At 36.0% G+C, this 22,261-nt stretch overlaps 1 long non-coding RNA gene across 3 annotated transcripts in view; it reads left to right on the plus strand.

Annotated features, from left to right (window-relative positions):
* Nucleotides 1–22,261, plus strand: part of LOC141577564 (uncharacterized) — a 541,558-nt gene that overhangs the window by 85,351 nt on the left and 433,946 nt on the right. For all 3 annotated transcript variants that reach the window (XR_012506821.1, XR_012506819.1, XR_012506820.1), the window contains exon 2: nt 21,851–21,940. This is a non-coding gene — a long non-coding RNA (uncharacterized LOC141577564). The remainder of the gene's footprint in view (nt 1–21,850; nt 21,941–22,261) is intronic.

Consider the following 22,261-nt stretch of genomic DNA (forward strand, 5'->3'; position numbering starts at 1 on the left):
GGGAGCTTACCCCAACAGGAAACATACTAGAAAGGACACCCTGAGAAATTCTGTTAGAATTTCCAGAACATCCCTGAGTCAAGTCTCATTTTGTTTCACTCCTGAAGCAATTTCTCTCTGAGTACTCTTCCCAATGTTCCATGAATTCCAAGGTTTTTGACTCTTGGTGGGAGGAGCACAAATTATTCTTAAACCTGTAGAGCCCCAGGGGTAGGTCCCTGTCTTCCTTTCTGATGATGTTGGGTAGTTGCCTCACTCAAGTACCACTTACTACTCTACTGATGACTCAAGGGCTCCCTCTGCAGATATCTGGGGCTTCACTCCCTACCCTCTCTTTTCCTCCACAGTTCTATCCTCTCTAGTAGCCTGCCTGGACAATTTTAGCTCCTTGGGCTCTCTGAAATCGTAACTCAAGTCTTAGCAACTCAGCCAGATTCCACCTGGCTTTCCCATTCCCGTGCTTGTTCCTAGAAAGTCTCTGCTCAGTGAGTGGTGGTGACTAGGCTCACCTCATTTGCTTCCCATCTGTCAGGAGTGTTGACCTGGTTGGCTGATATCCAAACATGTTTGTTTCATGTATTTTGTCAACTTGTGTTAGTTGTTTTTGAGAAGAGGGAATCAGGTTCTTATTACTCCAGCTGGGCTGGAAGGAGTATTCTCTCTTAGATTTTAATATTATTCTAATTCACTCTTTCTGGAGGGCATAATCTTCTGGAAACTTTTTTAGGCAAGAGACTATTTTATGCATGCTGTCCTCTCCTATTGATGGATCCTGAACTCTAAACTTTGTTTCCAGAGCCCAGTAAAATTTCAGAAAATACCACTGTACTTTTCAGAGGTTTTTTTGTCATTGTTGTTGTGGGTTTTTTTCCCCTCTCACCCTGCACTGCTATAGAATTGATCTTTCCTGAGGAGAATTATGATGAAGTTTGTTGCTGAAATCTCCAGTGTTATCTCTTCTCCGTGAAGTCATCAGAGTCACAGCTGGTTTCCCATCCAATTACAGTCACCTCTTTCTTTGCAGAACATTTCAGCTTCTTGTCTTTTCCCTTCATCTGCACATGGCCCGGGAGAAGAAGGACTTGTTAATCATAAATCACCTCTCTGAAGTGTTATCTCTATATAGTTATTGTCCTTTTGTCTTTGTTGGCCCATCAGTTTTTGAAAAAATTTAAAATATTTTAAATACAAACTGAAGTGTTCTTAATAGTAGCTCTTTTCTACCACAACTACTCCATTTACCCAAAAGTAGAAGCCAACTGTTATTTTTTAAATTATATTTTTATAAATGTGTATGTGTGAACATTTTTGGTTATACTTATGTTTTGATAGTTATTCTGTTACAACGTAGTATTAACCAACATAAAAAATTGCTGCTACTGGGTCATCTATGCATATCTTGTAGTGCCTTCATAATAAAAATTCTTAAATAAACTTTTAAACTTTATATCTAATCAGTTTATAGCATATTTTTAAAAAATAGTGTTACTCTCCTTTCTTAGTATATGGTAATTAAGACACTTACTAAGAAACTACCAAGTTCTAGATGCTTAACTTTTGGCCATGTTATGGAACATAAAGCATAACTTTGGGCTATATTATAGAACAAATTAGCCAATGATATCTCTCACTCTGATATGAAATGGACATTATTTTCAAATTTGAAAGGAACTAGAAAAATACTCTTCTGATCCTGAACTGTATAGACCATATGCAAAAAGATATGAGATGGTTTAGGCTGAAAACATACATTTTGATACCCCAATTTAGATGAGTATTGCAAATTCAGTATATAAGGAATTTACTCTTTAAGAGGTAAAGTTGGATAATAGATGAACAAATGCACCAGAAGCATGAGGAGGTAGGAAAATTGGATTTCTGTCTCTAGTATTCATTATTGTGTGGTAGGGAGGTCCTTTAGCTCCTTTGAGCATTTGTAATAACCATAAGATGATTCTGCTCCAAGCCTTGTCTGACTCACAAGCTGTTGTGACAAGTAAATGGGATAGAGTATATGAAATCAAAATATAAACATGAAACTCTGAAAATATATGTGATTATACTTATTCAGGAAACTGAGTTTTCCAGGCTTACTCTTCATTTTGTTACAGAAATGACAGGCCAGCCAAGAAACAAGCACCACTCGGAGGGTTGGAGTGCTCAGATTTATTATGCTGGTGGGTTCAGAGGGGCTTCTGCTCTGATCTGATCATCTCCAAGACGTGTGTATGAGGTTTTATAGGGTTAATTACAAGCTTGGGGTATTTGGCCAATAGGCATGGAACAGCTTTAGCAGCATCATTAATACAAAAGTAGAGGCAGGGAGGCAGCAAAGCAACATTTCAAGGCCAGATATGTCTCTGAAAATCCAGCTGGCTAGCAAAAAAATCATGAACAGGGAATCAGCAAACCAAAACTAATTAACTTAGACTTACGAGTTAGCCCAGCAGAACTGAGATCAGTAATCCGACACTTGTTACACTTAGATTTGTGAGTTAGCCTGTTAGCCCAGCCCAGCTTTTCCTTCACAATTTAAGTATAGTGCTTTCTAAACTTTCCATTAAGATAAGAGTTCTGGGAGTAGACTGCTCTGTTGCTTAATATTTTTGTTGGGGAAAGGACTGATAGAAATCAGCTTTTTTCCAGACTGAGTAGTTGAGAAAAATTAAGCATTCATATTTCTACATGAAAATTAGCAAGGTTCTTTGTTCATGTTAAACCTCCAATTGTGCTAATACCACAGTTCTTGAAGTGTGCATGTAACCAGCTTTGCTTTAGAGCCATTCAGAGTGAGAGACTGACCATGAGGAAGGCCTGGGCACACACCTGTATTTTGAGTAGTCATCAGGAGGGAAAAGTGTACATTGGTGCTTTTCTCCAAGACAAAGTTTTCAGTTGGCTAATGATGGATAGGAGAAAACCCCCAAACCCTCAAAACTCTATTTCCTTAGTTTGTCATGGATTTGTGTGGCATATAGCCTGAAAGATCCTGATATAGAATGAATGTACTTTTTCCCTGCTGGATACTATGACTTGAAGCTCATAAGGTAGGCATAATAACATGATTGCTTCTCAATAGCCTTGATCCCATTTGATAAAAGACAAATCTTGAGGTTCCCATATTTCTAATAATGGAGCTGACTCTGCACCAGAGATTCAGAAATCCCAAATCTCAGACAAGGAGGGAAAAGCTCTCTGGCAGACTCACCTGGTAGATCAGGGCTCAGAGCAAAGGGATGTATGAAAGCAACAGAGTTTACCCAGGTTACGTCAGTTCAACAACTTAGATAAATATCGTAACATGAAAGAACTAAAACTCTCGCTGAGACCACATTTTTAAAAGATACTGATTTTCTTCTTTAGCATCCTGTTTTCCTGCTCTGTCTACCTACATTGTGGACCAGCTGTATCTATGGATAGTATATAAAGCTGATTAAGAGTTGAAGTTCTTGTGCCAACAAATGTGGTCCATAACTAGGCTCCACCAACTATTAGGGTAGATATCTTAAACTAAGTTAAACTGGCTCAGTTTCTGTATGTGCTAAAGGGTGGAAAATAATGATGTATCCCTCACAGAGTTAGTTATCATTGAGACTATGTTTCTAAAGTGCTTTACTGTGTGGCGTGGCCTGAGGCACCTCACTGATGGATGTTGTTAATGATTATATGTCTTATATGTGATAATATTAATCATTAAAAAGACACATGATCTATTATTGGCTCACCATTGAGTGACACTAACAAATACATTTAGCTTATTTGCAGGTTGATGAGGGATTATAATGAATTGGACAGGATGTGCAGGGCAAAAGCTTTTTACCATTTTGTGTCTCATTCAGAGAGACTCCAGATATTCTGTTGAAAAGAAGACCCCATTGCATGAGGAATCTCCCAAATTGTCATGGTGATGCACACAGTCGCCAAAATGTGAGGAAAATTAACCGATGATCTCAGCATTTGAAAAGCTAAGGTACTAGCTTCAAATGAAAGGTTTTGAGTTAAAATGCCTTAAGTGGACGATGCTCATTGTTCATATCCATCTTGCTTTTTACCTCTCTGTTAAATTTCCCCAAATAACATGTAGTATTCTCAGAGCAAACTAAATGGACCTCTGTATAATTGAACCCCATACTCAGGTTAAACTCTAAGGGGGAAAAAACAGTCATACTTTAATACTAATACTTTTATTCTCTGCCTCTTGTTTGAAAAATGAAATGACAGCCCAAGAAATTTATAAGAAGTTTCCTTTGTATAAACATGAGATGGCCCTTACTCAAATCCATTCTTACTTTAAGAATGGCAAAGAGAAACTTCATTTGTCAAGGTTACTGACTGGAAGGAAAATACAGATTCTAGAATGAAGATGAGTTTAAATTCTACATCTGTTAAATACTAGCTAAATGATCACAGTGTTAAATATTTACCAAATTATACATGTGCCCAGTTTCCTTATCTCAAAAGATAAAAGATACCTTTATCTTATAGGTATGTTGAATGGAATAAATAAAATAGCATTAATGGTCATTAAAATGCAAGTTGTATAAACAGACTTCTTGGAGTGTTTATTATGTTCCTGGCACTATGTTTATTCATTGAATCTATTACTTTATTTATCTATGAATGACTTAAACGGTGCCTGGAAATAAGGACTGTAGTAAATTTGTGTTACCCTCTGTGTAGTCATAAATTATTTCATATATACATGGCTCTATGACAGGGAACTGTAATGCAGTATGATTATCTGCTTTTTCTTTTCTCCACTCTTAGACGATGAGCACTCAAAGTAGGAAAGAGATTGTTTGATTTTTGAATTTTCAAGGGACATTTTGGCAGAATTATGTTATGTCCTCAATAATGTTTGTTGAATGAATGAATACAAATCAGCAAACTGTGTATTGATAAACTGCACGCAGTAGATTTAGTAAAAAAAAAAAAAATAGGTGTGTTAAAATTCAAGGAGCACTATAAGGAAACAGTGACATTGATTTAAACAGTCACATTAAATGCCACACAATTGGCAGAGAAAAATTATGAATTCACAGAAGGAAAGCATGATCATGAGTCACAATGAAATCTGAGAAAAGCTCTCCAACTAGGACTTGGAGATATGAAATAGAGAAGAAGACTATTGCAAGACAGGAGAAGGCATGGGTCAAGGCACAAAGGACTGACTGACTGTGACATATTCACAGCATCGGAACAGACAGCTGTGTGTTCCTAAATATCTGTGTAGATGAGAATGGGGAGACGGGGTTGAATGGAAACATTGATCTGGTTTCACCTTATTAATAGGCATCTGTTGAGGTTTAAGCAAGAGTTTTCTACAAAAATTGCATTCACGTAACTATTCAGTTACGTGTAAGACAGAGAGGGAAGTAATACAGGAACCTATGACTCTACAATCCCATTACAATTCTGTATTTATGATAAAAAAAATCTAGGCTTAGGTGATAATATTGAGAACACAAAGGAAAGCACAGCTGTAGGAGGTAATGAAATGAGGACACAGGAAGAGGTATTAAGTTCAAAAAGCTACAAATACACTTCTGACTAGAATCCATTAGTAAATCCTCTAATAATTTTGATGATTTATTTGATTGCCTAAAGTTTCCCAAGTGTTTCTGTCAAATACAATTATAGGCGGATAATAATAGTTGTTCTATGAACAAAAGACACATATATGGTCAATTAGTTTAAAAAGCTGAAAGTTTGAAAAATAAAACTAATTTCTTAAACCCAGTGATTACTATAATGTGTAAGATATTAATATAGCAATTGGAATTCTGTAACACAGTGTTAACAATTTAGTCACCAAAGGAAAATGAATATCTGGTACTGATACCCGCTTCTCCATATCAATAGATGAATAACTTCTAGCTGTTATACCTTTAAAAATCTTTAATATGTTCCATCTCTGTTACCCTTGCTTGTACTATTCCAATCACTCTTTGTGAATAATTGTCATACTTCACATTGCAACTTGTTTTGCAGTTGTGCTTTATTATTCCTGCTAATATTATCCATAGATATCCCCCTTTATTACTTTCTACATGCATAACTATATGTTTTCCATCATTCATTTGAAAATATTAATTGGCTTTATCATGATTGTATGCCTGACAAAATTGTGAAAATAAATTCACTATGTTTATTGAATGTATATTTTGGGGGGAGCACCAAGAACAGCTGTTCACTTACAAGTAAGATGGTTTCAGACAGTGATAGTGATACTGGCAAACGCTATGGTGAAATTAAACCTGGGTGATGGGATAAAGATTTTGGTAAATGTGATGAATACAAGGCTATTGTCACAAGAATGTCAAAGAAGGCTTCCACAAGAAGGTGATTTTTGACCTGAAACCCACATAATGAAGGAGAATTTTTCAAACGTGTTGGTGAAGAATGTTCTAGTAGAAAAATAGATATTAGAAAGGCCCTGAGACAGAATGAAGTTGGCATATTCGAAGAGCAGAGAGAGAAGTGAGGGGTCCAGAGGACGGTGGGAGGTGTGGAGATTGAGGACGTCAGGCAGTGGCAGAGCCTTCATGCTTCCATTCTTTAAAGACCAAGTATGTAGTTCAGATCTTGTTATAAATGTAGCAGTAAGTAAGCCTTTGCATTGTGTATTTCTAAGCTATGGTAATATATGTTTGACTTATGCTTTATAAGAATTACCTAGGTGTATGGGAAAAGAACCAAATGGGATTTGGAGAACACATAGGAAGGATGTGGTATAAATAAATTGACGTGATTCTTTAAGATTTTATAGTCATTTCCTAAATTAACTCAGCAAGCATTTAGAGAACATTTACCATTAATAGAGAGATGAAAGGTTGGCACTCCTACCCTCAGGACAGTCAGAGACTGATGGCGGAGCACGCCCTTGAGACCTGCATAGACCTCCATGTGACAGCAGTCAGGCAGTGAAGCATTGCTTTTCAGAGGACAAAGTGTTTGAGCTCAGTTGTGAAGTTTTGCATAAGTAGAACTACAGTAAAGACTTATCAGGAAGGGCATTGGAAAAATCATATGGATGTGAAAAAGAAAAGTACATTCAAAGAACCACACATCCATGTATTTACAGTGATGTACAGCTAAGGGCCCCAGAGGTCAATTACCCACGGTCCAGTTCTGCGTACTCCAGTCCCTTGCTGTGTAGACTCTGGTCACGTACTAAACTGATGCACTTTGGTTTTGATGTGAAATTAAGGTAGTGTATTCACTAAGTGATAAACTCCTTTTGAGGGTGATATCTTGGTAAAATCCTTAGTACACTCTCTGACAGAGAGGAGGCAATCAGTAAGTGGTAGGTATTTATTATTATGGCTGGTGCAGTGAGGTGTGTCTGTGGCAGAAGATGGTTTGAAGAAGTTGAGGGGGTCAAACTGATGCCAGGAAGTTTTGCAGGTGATGGCTATGTTTATTTGTACATAGTGATGGCATTATAATATGCATATGTCTGAATACGTCAAATTGTATACATTAAACATGTACAATATTTTGGATATCAATTATGCCTCAGTAAAGCTACATAAAGCTTGAAGTATAATAAATAAGGTTGATAATATAAGTATATAGCAAACTGTAAGCAGTAATAATGAAAAATTAAATCTTTAAGAGATGAAAGGAAAAACCAGGGAGCGTCAAAGTAGGAATGGTTGTATTTGCTATGTTAGTAAGTATCGACTTCATCATGAAAAAAACTGGCTGTTAGATGCAATTTCTGTGCAAGGCTTATATAATCAGACCGATGTCTCAGAAAAATCATGTGAATCACTTTGTGGGGAATGAGTTGCAGGGCAGGTCAACGCTGATCAAGCTGCCTGGTTGGAAATCTGCTCTATCTCAGGTGTGAAAGGCTGAGAGTCTGCACCAAGTCACGGACTATGGGGGCAAGAAGGGGATTTGCAGAGAAATATTTAGGAGGCATACTTTACAGTCCTTGGAGTTTGACTGAATTGCTGGAGTATGTGAGAAACTAGGAAAAATAGGTATTTTTCAGTATAATAATTTCTATCATTTTCTTCTTCAGAAATGACTGTGTGGCAGCTTGTTTTCATGCCCAGCAGCCAGGTCTCATGATTATTTTCTCAGGCAAGTTTTATCACCATGTTATGCTTGAGAGCATAGAGGCTACGTACGGTTAATAACTGTACGTGAACACAGAATTGGAAACTGCTAGAACCTGAGTTTGATGCAGGATTTCTCAGATTTCAGAGCTCATCCTGTTTCCACTAAATGAGTCTGTCTAAGTGGGGGCTAATGAAACGGGTGAACAGAGGTACATTTCATCAGGTTTGGAAAGCATCAAGGAGGTGCACATTTTGGCAGGAAATATGGTAGGTTAAATTTTGGCCATATTCATTGCAGTTGCTATTGGGACATGAAAATGAAGAACTGGAATGTGTGTTCTAAGTATGAGATGACTGAAATTCCACGTGGTTAAATAATAGGTCAAAATTCAGAAAAATAGATGAGCAAGGATTTCATTTTGATCTGACTCTAGGTCCAAGTTCGTTGCCTGGTTCTTTTCCCCACCCGTCAGCTTGACCCTGAATCTCCCTGGGGGGCAGTGCTTGTCTTCACCCCTTGATTCAGCCAGATAATTACTTTTTCTATTATCTCAGCAATTTGTACAAGCTGCCACTAAAGCTTTTATCTCATGTTTCAACTATTTGTTTAGTTTTTTTTTCCCCTAAATAGTTTGTAAATGTCTAGAAGTTAGGGGCAATCATATTTATTTTAAGAAACACGCTGCAGTCTCCCTGTATCACTTTATGGAATAAATTGACTGATGAAAGAGTTAAAAATAGCATGATGAGTAACTAGGAAATTTTATATTTTATAAAATCCTTTCTAAAATGGCCCCATTATGTCTTCCCCTTCAAAGGACATGTTGAAGTATCTGAATTCACAGCTCTGCCCTCATGTATGTAAGCTTTGCCCTGTAGAAGGAAAATATCTGATGCCTTTAGAAGGCTGTGAAGTTCAGCCTCTGCCATTCAGCATCACAGCAGGAATATCATAGCCCATCACTTCTAAAAGTTAATGTACCATCCTTCACAAGATCCTCTCTAGACTAATATTGCCAAAGGTTAAATGACATTAATACAGAAGTTCATGGCTGCATAATGTAGTTTGTAATCCTGAGGACATACTTTAACAGCAATAACCATTCTTCTCATATTTTCATTGTCTTCTAGGTATAAAAATTGCTCTTGTGGAAAATTGTCATTTCCCAGAGATACAGTTGTTGGTGATGGGGCTACATGGGGCACAGAACAGCTGAAACTTGTGTAAGGAACAAAACAATAGACAAAGAAAGCAGCTGCAATCGAAGAACAGCTAAATGTTAACAGTTGGCTTTCTTATGCCCTGTTTCCTCTGCAAATAGAGAATGCAGAGATCTATGTATCATTTTCTGTGTGTTCCTATGAGTGCATCCTGTGTTTGAGTGTGCTTATGTTTGTGTATGATGTCTTGCTGTTTGTCTGGTTATTATCTTCCATTTTAGTGATGTTAGCAGATATTAAGTATCTCCTAAAGGATGTCAAGTGACTCTATGACTTTGTTGATACTTAACATTTTAGAGAGAGATATATGAGGTGCCCGAAACTCGGCATTTCATGACTGGGACATTTGTTTAAGTTCCCATGTACTTGCCTACCATAAGGAGTGAGACTAGACATCTGATGTCTTCAAGCAGACTCTATAGCACTGCTTGTAAATCCCAGACTGCAATCAGGATTAAGGGATTCTTTGGGATCCATTCCTCTGGGTGTCGCTTGGTCTTATAGTAGGGAGGGTATTTTATTGCTAAATACCCATTTTACCAATCAAACAGTAGATGAGAAAACAGAACCCTTTTGCTTAAAAACAAATAATTTCACTCTTCCTCACAACAGCATTAGATTTCAGAATAGTGGCCCTAGTTAGGGTCCTTAATAACACCATTTCACACTTTAAAAGATGAACAATATATGCCAAGTTGCACTTAGAACATGTCTCTCCCAAATCTCTCTGTTTATGTCCATTTGTATAATTCAGGAATCATGACTGCCAATTCACATCATCTTCAGTGGTTATAAATTATTAGAAACAAGTGAAAAACAAATATAATTCAAGGAAGTTTTTTAAAAAATAAAGTATCAAGCTGCTTAAATATTTTAGAAACATTCTAACTATTTTCTCATGACAAACTTTCCTCATGTATTTATTCAAATGAAATCACATAGAATTCTATTATGTCAAGAGGACTTAAAGGGAATTCTTAGAATCATGTTACTTTAGAGTTACCAGGTCAAATGACTTTTAGAAACTCTACATTAAATAAAATTATAGAGATAACCTTTGATGGTTTAACAGCATGTTCATGATCCTTTGCTGTCCTTCCCTTTAAGGGGTAGAGCCCATCAGTATGGGCTGGACTTAGTGACTGGCTTCTAATGAAGAGGATATAGAAAGAATGTGCAAATTCCTAGACTAGGTTGTAAAAGGCATCATGGCTTCCTTCTTGCTTCCCTCTCTCAGATTGCATGCTTTGGGGGAATCCAACTACCATGTCATGAGGACACTTAAGCATCTCTGTGGAGAGGTCCATATGACTGGTCCCTGAGTTCTGCTGTCTGTAATCTGCACTGATTTGTTGGGGAAGTGAGCAAGCCACCTTGAATCGGATCCTCCAGCTTCGGTCAAGCCTTCAGTCAACATGCTGCCTACAACCTCACAACACTCTGAGCCAGAACCAGCCAGTTACACTGCTCCCAGCTTCCTGATCCAGAGAACCTGTGGGAGATCTTACATGTTTACTGTTTTTTTGATGCTACATTTTGAGGACATTTGCTATGCAGCACTAGATAACAAATGCAGATTCATTTACTCCAGGACTTCTCAGAGCTTTAATAGGTTGATATGATTTAATTCTAAAGAAAAGACCTATGATACATCATGTAGTGCAAATATATTTAATCATAGTACTGATTTTGCAAGTGCATTTCTTGGATTATACTTTTGCAGAACAAGCATATACATAGAAAAGTATATGTAAAAAAACAAACAAACAAACAAACAAAAGTAGTGATTTTGGCAGCTAAAGTGTACCAGTAATTTTCTACATGTAATGTTATTTAATTCTCATCGAAATGTTATAATGTATTATTTATACCATTTAGCATTTAATAGTGATAAAGATAAAAGAGAAAATAATTTTCTCCTTGATAATCCATTGTTATTTTTCATGCATTAGGGTATAAACCAGAAGTTTAGCTAATTTAATGACACAGGGGACAGAAGAGGTGGATTTTTAAATGATTACCTTTAGACATCGATTTTTAAAGTTAAATAGAGGTGGCTGGAATTGTTGATAGGAACCCTCTTTCTAAGCACTTAATTTCTATAATAGCACTATATGAACTGAAAATCAGAAAGACTACTTTCAATGAACATTTCATTTCAATAGACATAAATATTAAATTTTTAAATAATTTCAGATTTTGCAATGGCAAGAGCTCACTAATTTGAATCACAAGTCATAGTTTTAAATTACTATTTTTATTTAAATTACTAATTTTAAATTACTAAATGACCATCCAACATTTACTAGCTACATCAGATGTTTCCATTGGCAGGTAAAAGGAATCCTGGTGACATATTAAGAATGCCTATTTAAAAAGAAATCTGGAGGTAAGCTGTTACAAGGAAAGTTGACACAATAACTCAGTAATACAAGGATTTTATCAATTTCTGTGTAATTCTCTTGACCTGTCTTTTATTTGCTACTTGGGTACAGTTACTCCCAGCATCATGTCCTAATGTAAACACGTACAAAGCCTGGAAGGTTGTCTTTAACTTTGTTGTTTATAAGGGCAGGATAAACATTCCCGAGAGTCTCCCTTCTATCTCATTAGTTTAGCTTATGTCGTCTCAGTGCTGCCTGATCAGAGGAACAGAATTACCAAGATTGTTCTAGAGTAATGAACATTTAAGCCCTTAGTCTCTGGAGGGATCCATGAAAGATTTATCTTCCAATAACTGGACAAAGTTAGAGTTGTATATTTTAAGCAAGAACTTTGGCAACAGGAACTTACAGGATAGGCAACCAATGTCTGCTGAAACAGTGATGCAACATTGATCATTACACAATTTAAATATTCTCTTTTCTTCAATCCCCTTACATGGTAAATGAGAATAATGCCTGCATTAAAAGACTATTATTATTATTACATAGGTTAATTTTTTTTAATATGGGTAATATATTTTTTAATATGCCTCCAAAGGACTTATAAGTGTAGAAAGAACTGACATATATGTAGGCATGAATAAATAAATTTGGATTTTTTTATTAATAGAGTCTGGCTTTCCCTTCAGTCATCCTAAATTGGTAAAAAATGGGCTCTATTGGAGATATTAGGGCATTACAAGCTATACAGTAATTTTCTGACTGTATTTCTTCAATTTGCATTTTCTTCAATTTGCGTAATATCCTCCAGGTCCTCAAAATATACCTGAAATCAGGGACATTTATCTACTTGCCAAATCCTACCCATGTCCTTTACTTCCATTTGTAACAACTGTGATGTGGAAGCACAGGTTGCTGCCTTGCTGCAGAAGTTCGCTGAAGCACAGTTTGATTATTCTCTATGAGGACAAGTGGTTGGAAAGTAGTCTGGCACTGCTGTACACTCAGGAGGACCCTCGGTGAATGCTCCCTCGTGTACACAAACTGCACAAAGATCAGTGCCAACATCAGAAAGTGGCTGCTGTTGCTATTAGAAACATAATTGCAAATTCCTGCCTGGAATAATAGAATTGCTGTTGTAAATCTAGTACATTTTATGAGAAGTCATACATTGAATATATTTCATTTAGGGAAGAAAAAAAAAAAGTCCATGACCTTGATAGTATCAGATCTTAAGGGATTTTGTGAAGGATTTCTGGAGTCACAGGGAGAGATCATTAGAATGTCATTCTGTCATGTATTTGATTTGATGTCTTCCCAACTGAGAAAGCGAGATTGCTTTCAATCTCGTTGGTTCTGTTTTGCTTTCAATACTCTTACTTAGTAATACCTAGAGGTATTATTTAAATTCAGGAATTTAAGGACATAAGTATAATTGGTTTAGGGGAATTAAACTGGTATGAACTAAATATGACTTGGGAAGCCAATTTAAGAGCATATAAGTATGTAGCCAATTAAACATAATTGGAAACCACTGAGTATTTAAGCTGGTTTACTCTACCCGTCCTTCTTTTAATACCATTTTCTTCAAATCCAGAGGCATGAGTGAGTATAAGATTATAGGTTCGAAGTGTGTAGGACTTTAATTCTACAAATGTTTTGTGACGTGAAAAGGCCTCTGTCATTAAGGACATTTGGCCAGAACTGCGTACTGTAAACTCCAGGGAAATGCACAACACTCGTTCATTAGAAGGTCTGTTTAAGCTTATTCAAAATAGACATGTTCAATATTAACAGTATTGCTCAAACTTGCCTGACAAATTAATACTTTTCATTCATATCACCTTTAACTCCCTGAAAGAGCCATTTATACGCCCACTCTCTGTAACGAAGCCATCAGATCTGTTTTGTTAAAATTACCGATGACCTTCAAGTTATTAGACCTAATGGGTAGTTCCACAATATAATCTTAAATGACATCTAAGCCGTATTTGATACACTCATCACCCCTTCCTCTATGGGAGGGGAGGGTGCTTCTCGTGGCCTCTGGGACCCACCCTTCTGATTTTCTTCTGACCTAGTTGGTAGCTCCTTCTCAGTCTCCTTTGCAGGTTCTAGATTTCCCAGACCCCATAAAGTTGGAGTGCCCCAGGGCTCAGTAAATGTTCCTTTTCTCTTATTTAGTTATGATCATTAAAAGTTCCATCTATATATTGATTGTTCATAGGTTTTTATATTATCTCCAGCCCAAAATCAAGCCAGCTTTGTTGAACCATAGTCTCCCCTTGTTTGTCTGTTTAGTGTCTCTAATGTAGCACGTCTAGATGAACCCCAAATATTGTCCCCATAAAGCTGCTCCACCTAAGAATTCCTTCCTTAGTTGTTGGCAACTTCATCAAACCCTTAACGTCTCTCTGTCTCCCCGACCCCTTCACTCCTAAGCAAGCCCTATTTGCTGTCTTGGTCCAAGCTACTGTTATCTCTTACTTCTTGGCTAGTTTAGTACCTTGCTAATGGTTCTCAGCATATCAGCTCACTCTAGGTCAGATCCTTGCTTCCTGCAATAGTTCCCCTTTTTACTCAGGTTGCAGGCCTGCATATAGGACTGGCTGTATATGGTCTGGCCTCTTCCCACCTTTATGAATTCACACCTTACATTTCTCCCTTTTATGTGCTCTACCCAGCCACACTGGCTTCCTGACTGTTCTCTGAACAATACATGCACACTCTACCTTAGGGTCTTTGCACTGGCCAAGTTTTCTGCCTACGAAAGTTCTTCCATCTTTTAATTTCTTCCTCTCAAGACTTTGCTAAAATTTCACTGTCTCATTGTACTCTGCCTTCACCACTCTATTTTAAATTATAATCTGTATCTTTACAAACAGTGCTTTCACTTCCAAAATGCTGCTTTGTTTTTCCTTGTTTCTATAACACATCCTTTCTTAATATGCTGTGTATTTTATTCATTTTTTCTTCTGAGCCCCATCAGAATCTAAGTTTCATGAAGGCAGAAAACTTGGGTTCCCTGATACTGTTTCATATGCTTATAAACATTTCCCAGTGTGCGAGAGGTAGTCAATACATTTTTGCTGAATAAAATAATCAGAATTTATTCATTTATTTAATCACTTAATGAAACTTTCTGAGAAAAATAAACATTCTTTTTACAAAATAATGATAATATATATAACATAGTCTATGATAACACTTCTCATACCATAAATGAAATTGATTAAACTTCCATTGTTATTAACACTGTGATTTTTTCCCAATAGAGTAAGACACAGCAGAGATATGTTATATATAATTATTATAAACTTTAATCTTAGATAATATGAATGAAGACTTTAAAATTTACAAGATGTTTATTAAAATATGTGAGTAAATAGAGGAACTCAGTAAATATTCTAGAATATTATTACATTTTTTCCAGTTTTACTGATACATAATTGACATGTAACATTGTATAAGTTTAAAGTGTACAGCATAATGATATATGTATATATGTGGGTGAAATGATGACCACAGTAAGATTAAGATTAACATCTGTCACCTCACATCGTTAGAAATTTTTTTCTTGTGATAAGAACATTTAAGATTCATTCTCTTATCAACTTGCAAATATATAATACCGATTGTTATCTATAGTCACCATGATGTACATTACATCCCCAGAATTTATCTTGTAACTGGAAGTTTATACTTTTTAACCACCTCCACTCATTTGCCTCAGCCCACACCCCCTGCCTCTGGAAACCACCAATCTGTTCCCTGTTACTTTGAGTTCATTTTTTAATATTCCATGTATATGTGAGGTCATAACAATATTTATTTTTCTCTGACTTAGCATAATACTCCCAAGGTGTATTCATGGTGTCACAGGTGGCAGGATTTCCTGAAAAAATGGCTGGAGAATGTGCATTATATATGTGTGTATTAATATATATGTTCATCCATCTGTGGACACTTAGGTTGTCTTTATGTCTTGGCTGTTGTAAATGATGCTGCAGTGAACATGGGGGTGCAGATACCTCTTTGAGATAGAGATGTTATTTATTTCAGATAGCTGCCCAGAAGTGAAATTGCTGGATCATATGGTAGTTTTATTTTTAATTTTTGGAGGAAACTCGATACTGTTTTCCATAGTGGCTGTAAAAGTTAACATTCTCACCAATAGTGAACAAGGGTTCCCTTTACTCAGCATCTTTGCTGACAGTTGTTACTTATGATCTTTTTGATGATAGCCATTCTGACAGGTGTGATACAATATTTCATTGTGATTTTGATTCACATTTCCCCAGTGATTAGTGATGTTGAGCACCTTTTCATGTACCTGTTGGCCATTTGTATGTCTTCTTTGGAAAAATACCTTTTCTGATCTCTTGCACATTTTTAATTGTATTAGTTGGGTTTCTTTGCTGTTGAGTTGTATGAGTTGTTTATTTTGGATATTAACTACCTATCAGATATGTGGCTTGCAAGTGTTTTCTCCAATTCCATAGGCTGCTTTTTCATTTTGTTGATTGTTTCTTTTGCTGTGCCGAAGCTTATTTGTTTGCTGTAGTGCCGCTTACTTATTTTTTATTTTGTTGCTTATGCTTTAGGTACCATAACCTAAAAGTCATTACCAAGGTCACCATTAAGCAACTTTTCTTCTAGGAGTTTTATGGTTTCAGGTCTTATATTTAAATCTGTAACCCATTTATGGGTAATTTTTGTGAGTGCTATGTTAGAGGTCTAGTTTCATTCTTTTTCATGTGAATATCCAATTTTCTCACCCCTATTTATGAAAGAAACTATCATTTCTTCATAGTGTGTTCTTGGCTCCCTTGTTATATGTTAGTTGACCATGTATGCATGGGTGTATTTCTCTATCCTTTATTCTATTCCATTGATCTATATGTCTATTTTTATGCCAGTACCATACTTTTTTGATTACTGTAACTTTGTACTGTAGTGCTTAATGATAACATTAATGCAAAATATAACTAACTTCATATACATTAATGAATCCATGTGAATGAAAACAGTAATTTATTTTTACATGCATTTTTTAACTTTTTTTATTGAGTTAAAATAATTTTACAATGTTGTGTCAAATTCCAGTGTAGAGCACAATTTTTCAGTTACACATGAGCATATATATATTCATTGTCACATTTTTTCTCTGTGAAAACAGTAACATATTTTAGAAGAAGACCATCAGCAAAAGAATTGCCTCACAAGGAAATCATAAGAGAAAAAGTTTTTTGTTTGTGTGTAATCTGGTTCTGAGGAAGTCCTTGGGGCCTCACTTTCCTCATCTTTAAAGGGAGAATAGAAACACATCAGTGGTTTAAATGCTATCTAGCAAAGTCTTACTGATGACTTAGAAGCATCTTAGAGCCCCAAGAGCAGTGAAGTGATCAGTAGCACAAATAGGAGAGGGCTGGCTTCCTCTTCCATAACTTCACCCAGAGATGTTCTGCTTCTTTTTTGATTACAAGTTAGATTCAGTGTGAAATTTTGTTTTAAGGAGGCTTCTACTGCTAAATTCTAAGGTTTGGACACCACTGGATTTTTAACACTTAAAATACCTTGTGACTCAGATATTTTTCAGTAATTTAATTTACTGAGAGTCCTCAGTGAACAGTAAATTAGGCTCAATGAAGTAGAAAGAAATAAAGACATAGGAGTGGATTTCTTCAAAGAACTTATAACCTTTTCATGACATTAAAAGTAGAGGGTATTTACTTATATTTTCATTGAAGGGTATAGAGAGAAGCAATCATCATTTATTGCCTGAAAGAAAAGCTGTATTGTGTTAGCAATCAGTCTTTTCCTAAGAAGAGAGGAAAAGCAAAGAGCTAATCTTATACAGAGTTTAAAGAAGCGGGACTCTGAAGGATTGGCCGACTTTGAGAAGTGGCAATGTTTAGGGATTGGTTGAACTTCAGCCATGCAAGTGTGTTATTAAGTGATCTTTCTGATTGGCTGATGTTTACAAGTCTAGAGGGTGGGAAAAGGCTGTTGCTGCTTGACGGGTTCTATGAAGTATGCTGCTGAAGGAAGGTGTCATGGATCAAATATGATGGCCTTAAAACTGACTCAGATGGCTAAAAGTGATCAGTCTTTTCTTACTGCTTATGCTATGCTTACTTACTGCTATGGCCAAAAGTGATCAGTCTTTTCCTAGAAAGACAAGAACTTATTATTCTCAAGAGAAATAGAAAACATGTATTTCCCTCTCCATTCAGCAGTGTACCCAAGTCATGTTTCCTCACACTTTCTCTTTTTATTAAAACCCAAGACTAAAAAGCTAGTAGAATTCTAGACAAAAGAGAAGTACATTTAATGTATGAATTGAGAAAAGGAGTTAGTATGGTGCTGGTCAGCAGATTATTTTTCTTTCTCAGATATGGGGGCTATGAATGGAGCAGTCCAAGGAAAAAAGAGGTCATGCCAATAAGAATGATCACATTTTTCTAAAAGTAATCAATTTTAAAACATGATATAGCTTTGGTGCTTGTCATAATATAAAGCTTTGGTTGTGAGTGTCAGAAATGTTCAAAGAAAGAAAAATAACATGGAAAGGATAATAAAACTGAGATTTTATTCTGGATATTATAGCAGTTTTAACAATGGCCCAACTATGTTGGGGAAATAAATTAAGAATTACATTGCCTCACCATAACCTCAAAATGGCTTTAGGGCATAGATAAAAATGTAAACGTGCATAGCATTCATTAGTAATTCATTAGGGAGTGGAGATATCTTTAGAGAAATTAATGATATTGAATTCCATCATGTGGGTCTAGTTAACCAAATGTTACTGATGTCACTTTTGATTCCTTCACAGAGGATTCCAGAGTCTTGATTTATTGAATAACACATTCCTATTACAATTTGTTTGTCTAGCAAAGTAGATAATTCCCTTCAAGACCAGTTCACAAGAAATAACTTTTAGGCTATGTTTGTTTTGTTTTGTTTTGTGTTAGTGTTTTTGAAACCATTCCTTGCTATTTGTATGATATAGGACTGTTTATTATTTTGGTAAATCAAAAGGTCTGCCAGAATGCACACACAGACACACACACATACATAAAAATATATATGTGTCTCTCTCTATATATATATGCACACATATATGTTTTCTCTATATATATATATGTGAAGAAAATTTGCTTAGAAAAGATAGGTTTTCTGGAGTTATGTATTTATTTTACAGGTTTTACCAGTTTGGGACACCTCAAATATTACACCAAACCTATCTATATATGTTCTTCTAGTTTTCTAATAAATTTTAACTTTTTTTATTACATGATATTATGCACCTTTCATATATAAAAGGTTCTATAATAATTATTTTATTGTCTCCATTATAATTATAAAATAAGATTAGACTTGTTTTCTTATTATAAAAATATGATAATTATAAATCAATAAAGTGAGCAAATACATATTTATATTAAAGGGAACCACTGAAGCAGGGTACTTAATCATATGAGCTCTGCAGTCAGGCTACTTGGCTTAAAATCTCAGCTTCACACTCATTTGCTGTAATGTATTGAACAAGTCACTTTGTATTTCTAAACGTTTGTTTCCTCAATTATACAATAAAGATGATGCATGTTAAATGGGAAGATTAATGTAAAACTCTTACAAACCAGTTGAACATAGCAAGCAATCGATAAATCATGTCTGGTTTAAAAAAAAACTATAAAGATACAATTGAGTTTACTCACAATTTAATTAAACAAAAATTAAAATAATAATGAATTGTAGTTTTCCACCTATCCACTGGGCAGCAACCTAGAAGACTGAGAAGTGTGCTGGGAGGAAACCATCGTACATTGTTGGTGAGAGTATGAGGGGGCGGGTATAGCTCAAGTGGCTCAAGTGGTAGAGCACCTGCTTGGCATGCACGAGGTCCTGGGTTCAATCCCCAAAACCTCCTCCAAGGATAAATAAATAAACAAAGCTAATTACCTACTCCCACCAAAAAAAAAAAAAAAAAAAAAGAAAGAAAAAAGTATAAATTGGTTGAATGCAATATAATTCATTCTGCACAAACAGCAGAAAATAATTTATTGAGAGTTTACTGGATATCTCACTAAATTGCTGAAAATGTTGAGAGTAGTTTAAAGGCAACTCAAAATCAGAACCATGAGCAGAACATGCCATGGATTTACCCTAACAAGGACATCACTGCTCAGATCTCTGAGCACTGGATTCAGCTGTCTCCACATTAGGGACACTAGACATTTCATCTCTGTTCGAATTGTGACAGCACTGCCAACCAAACTGGATGGGCATAATGTTGTCCTGTAGCCTGCCTGTTGCTATGACTCCCATTTTTTCAGTATTCTCTGCCTTTTTGCTTTCCTCATTCCTACTTGAAAGCCCAGGATAGATCACAAAGCCTCATTCTAGTCTCATGGGAAGCTCAAAAGTGAACATTGATTTCCTTGAATGGGAGTTTCATTAAGTTGCACCAAACATGGACTATCATCCTCCTCGCCTCGGCAAATTTGCTTATCTTTAAGCAACAGAGAGCAGACTGGCCAAGAAGAAAGGAGAAGCCTAGGGCTTTAGTGGTATCATAGGGCTAGAACACAACCTTGAAGTTCAGGGCTTCAGAGAAAAGCTAAAGCTGAGGGGTCCAGGTTCGGAAGAAGAGAAAAGAGAACAACAAAGAAGGTAGCTCAATATTCTATACCTCTTATCTCTCAAGGCATTTTCTTTTTCTTTTCTTTTTTTTTTCTCTTTTTATTTGCAGGGACCAAGAGACAGGAAGGCAAACATAAACATGAAGCTAAGAGTCCTGAAAACTAAGCAGAATCTTTTTTGTCTTACAGTATTTGAGTTTTAAAAGATAGAATACAGGGCATGCCTTGATGGGTAACTAGTAAATATTCCAGGTTTGTTGTTGAGTTCCCTAAAAAGCTATGTAATTCAAAAACAAAAAAAACAAAGAACAAAACATTCAGACCTATAAAGTCTGAATCCCAGACTCGAGTACACATATTACAATTGTCAGATGAAAATGAAGTCCTTTCTAGAGGAAGATAAAAGCTACATGTCTAATTTTTTTTTTCTTATACAGTGACTACCATTACATCTAAAACTACCAGACACATCTAAATACAGTACTAAATTATTTAAAACCAACACAAAAAATTCAACATACCATCCACATATGATTAAGACTTTGGAGTTAAAAAAGTTAAGACAGCTGTAACTAATTATACCTAACAAGATGAAACTTTTGTAGGAGAATTCAAGCAGAGGAAATAATAATTTGGATAATCAAAAAATAAGAAAATAAAATAGAGTAATTACTAACTCAGTAAATGGTTTTAACAGCAGAGTGAATGAGCGAAAAGAATCAGTAAATTATAATAAAAGGTCAGTACAATCTGAAGGGAAAATGAATGGATTGAAAAAAGAGCATAAGAAACATTTGAGACCCAAATGAAAGTGTCAGTTATCCTAACTGAAGTATTGGGAGAGAAGACAGAGTGGAGTGAGTCAGGGCAAAGGGAAGAAAGTTATCCAGGATTCACTAGTACCTACAACCCCAAATAGGATGAATACCAAGAAAACCATGCCTAGGAAAATCATTTTAAATTACTAAAAAAATCAGAAGATAACATCTGGAAAGCAGCCAGAGAAAAAATAACTTTACCTTCAAATGGACAATAGGTTTAACAGATATACTTTCACAAGAAACACCTGAAGTTATTATATCCTTGTTATATTTCATTTAGAATCAGCTTATTAGGTATGAATTACCATATTCCTGAAGGTTTATTTATTTAAGGCAATACCATATGTATTTAAGGTAACATTTCTTTTAGCAGTGTCTTGGTCTTGAGGTGCAATCCATTAATCCCTCTTCAGAAATAAATATGTTGTTAGCCCAGCTGATGCAGCTACTGCCTGCATCCAGCACTCAGCTGTCCTCCCTTATGATCACAAAGGTGATGACCCCATCCCTGATTGGTCTTCACCCAGTGATTGCTCAGCGCATGAGTGGAAATACCCTGCTTTCTCATCCCATCTTGGTGCAGCTCTGCTGGGTCATCTCCTCTCAGTACTGCCTGCAGAGATGGCAGAATGGTTCTGCTGAAATTGCCTTGAAGCTTGACTTCTTCCTCTGACTGATTTGCCCCTCTTCTTCCTCATCCACAGCCACTGACCCCAGGAGACCTTCTTAACAAACTTCCTCCTCTCTGCTTTCTGCTTCAGAGTCTACTGCTCAAAGAAACCATCCTGGGACAGGTAAGTTCCATGTTTTTTTTCTTTCCTCTAATTGGGGCAGAACTTTATTCGGTTCATTTGAAATAAAGTTTGCATTATGTTTCCTCTCTCCAGCTATTTATGATATTTGTGTAGAAACTGGAATAACATTTCTATAGCAAGGTGATAATGTTAAGTCAAAAAGGAATAAAAGAAAGTATTAGAGGAACAAAGATAAAAGCTGCAAATTGGAATCTGCTCACCTGTCTCAGACTGGTGCAGGTGCACGTCATTTGGTGAAAGAGGAAATGGAGTTGATGTTAGAGTATCTGCATGAACGCTTTCAGGAGCTTTGACTGTCAC

The sequence above is a fragment of the Camelus bactrianus genome, chromosome 4 (assembly GCF_048773025.1).
Source record: "Camelus bactrianus isolate YW-2024 breed Bactrian camel chromosome 4, ASM4877302v1, whole genome shotgun sequence".
In the NCBI taxonomy this organism is placed as follows: domain Eukaryota; kingdom Metazoa; phylum Chordata; class Mammalia; order Artiodactyla; family Camelidae; genus Camelus; species Camelus bactrianus.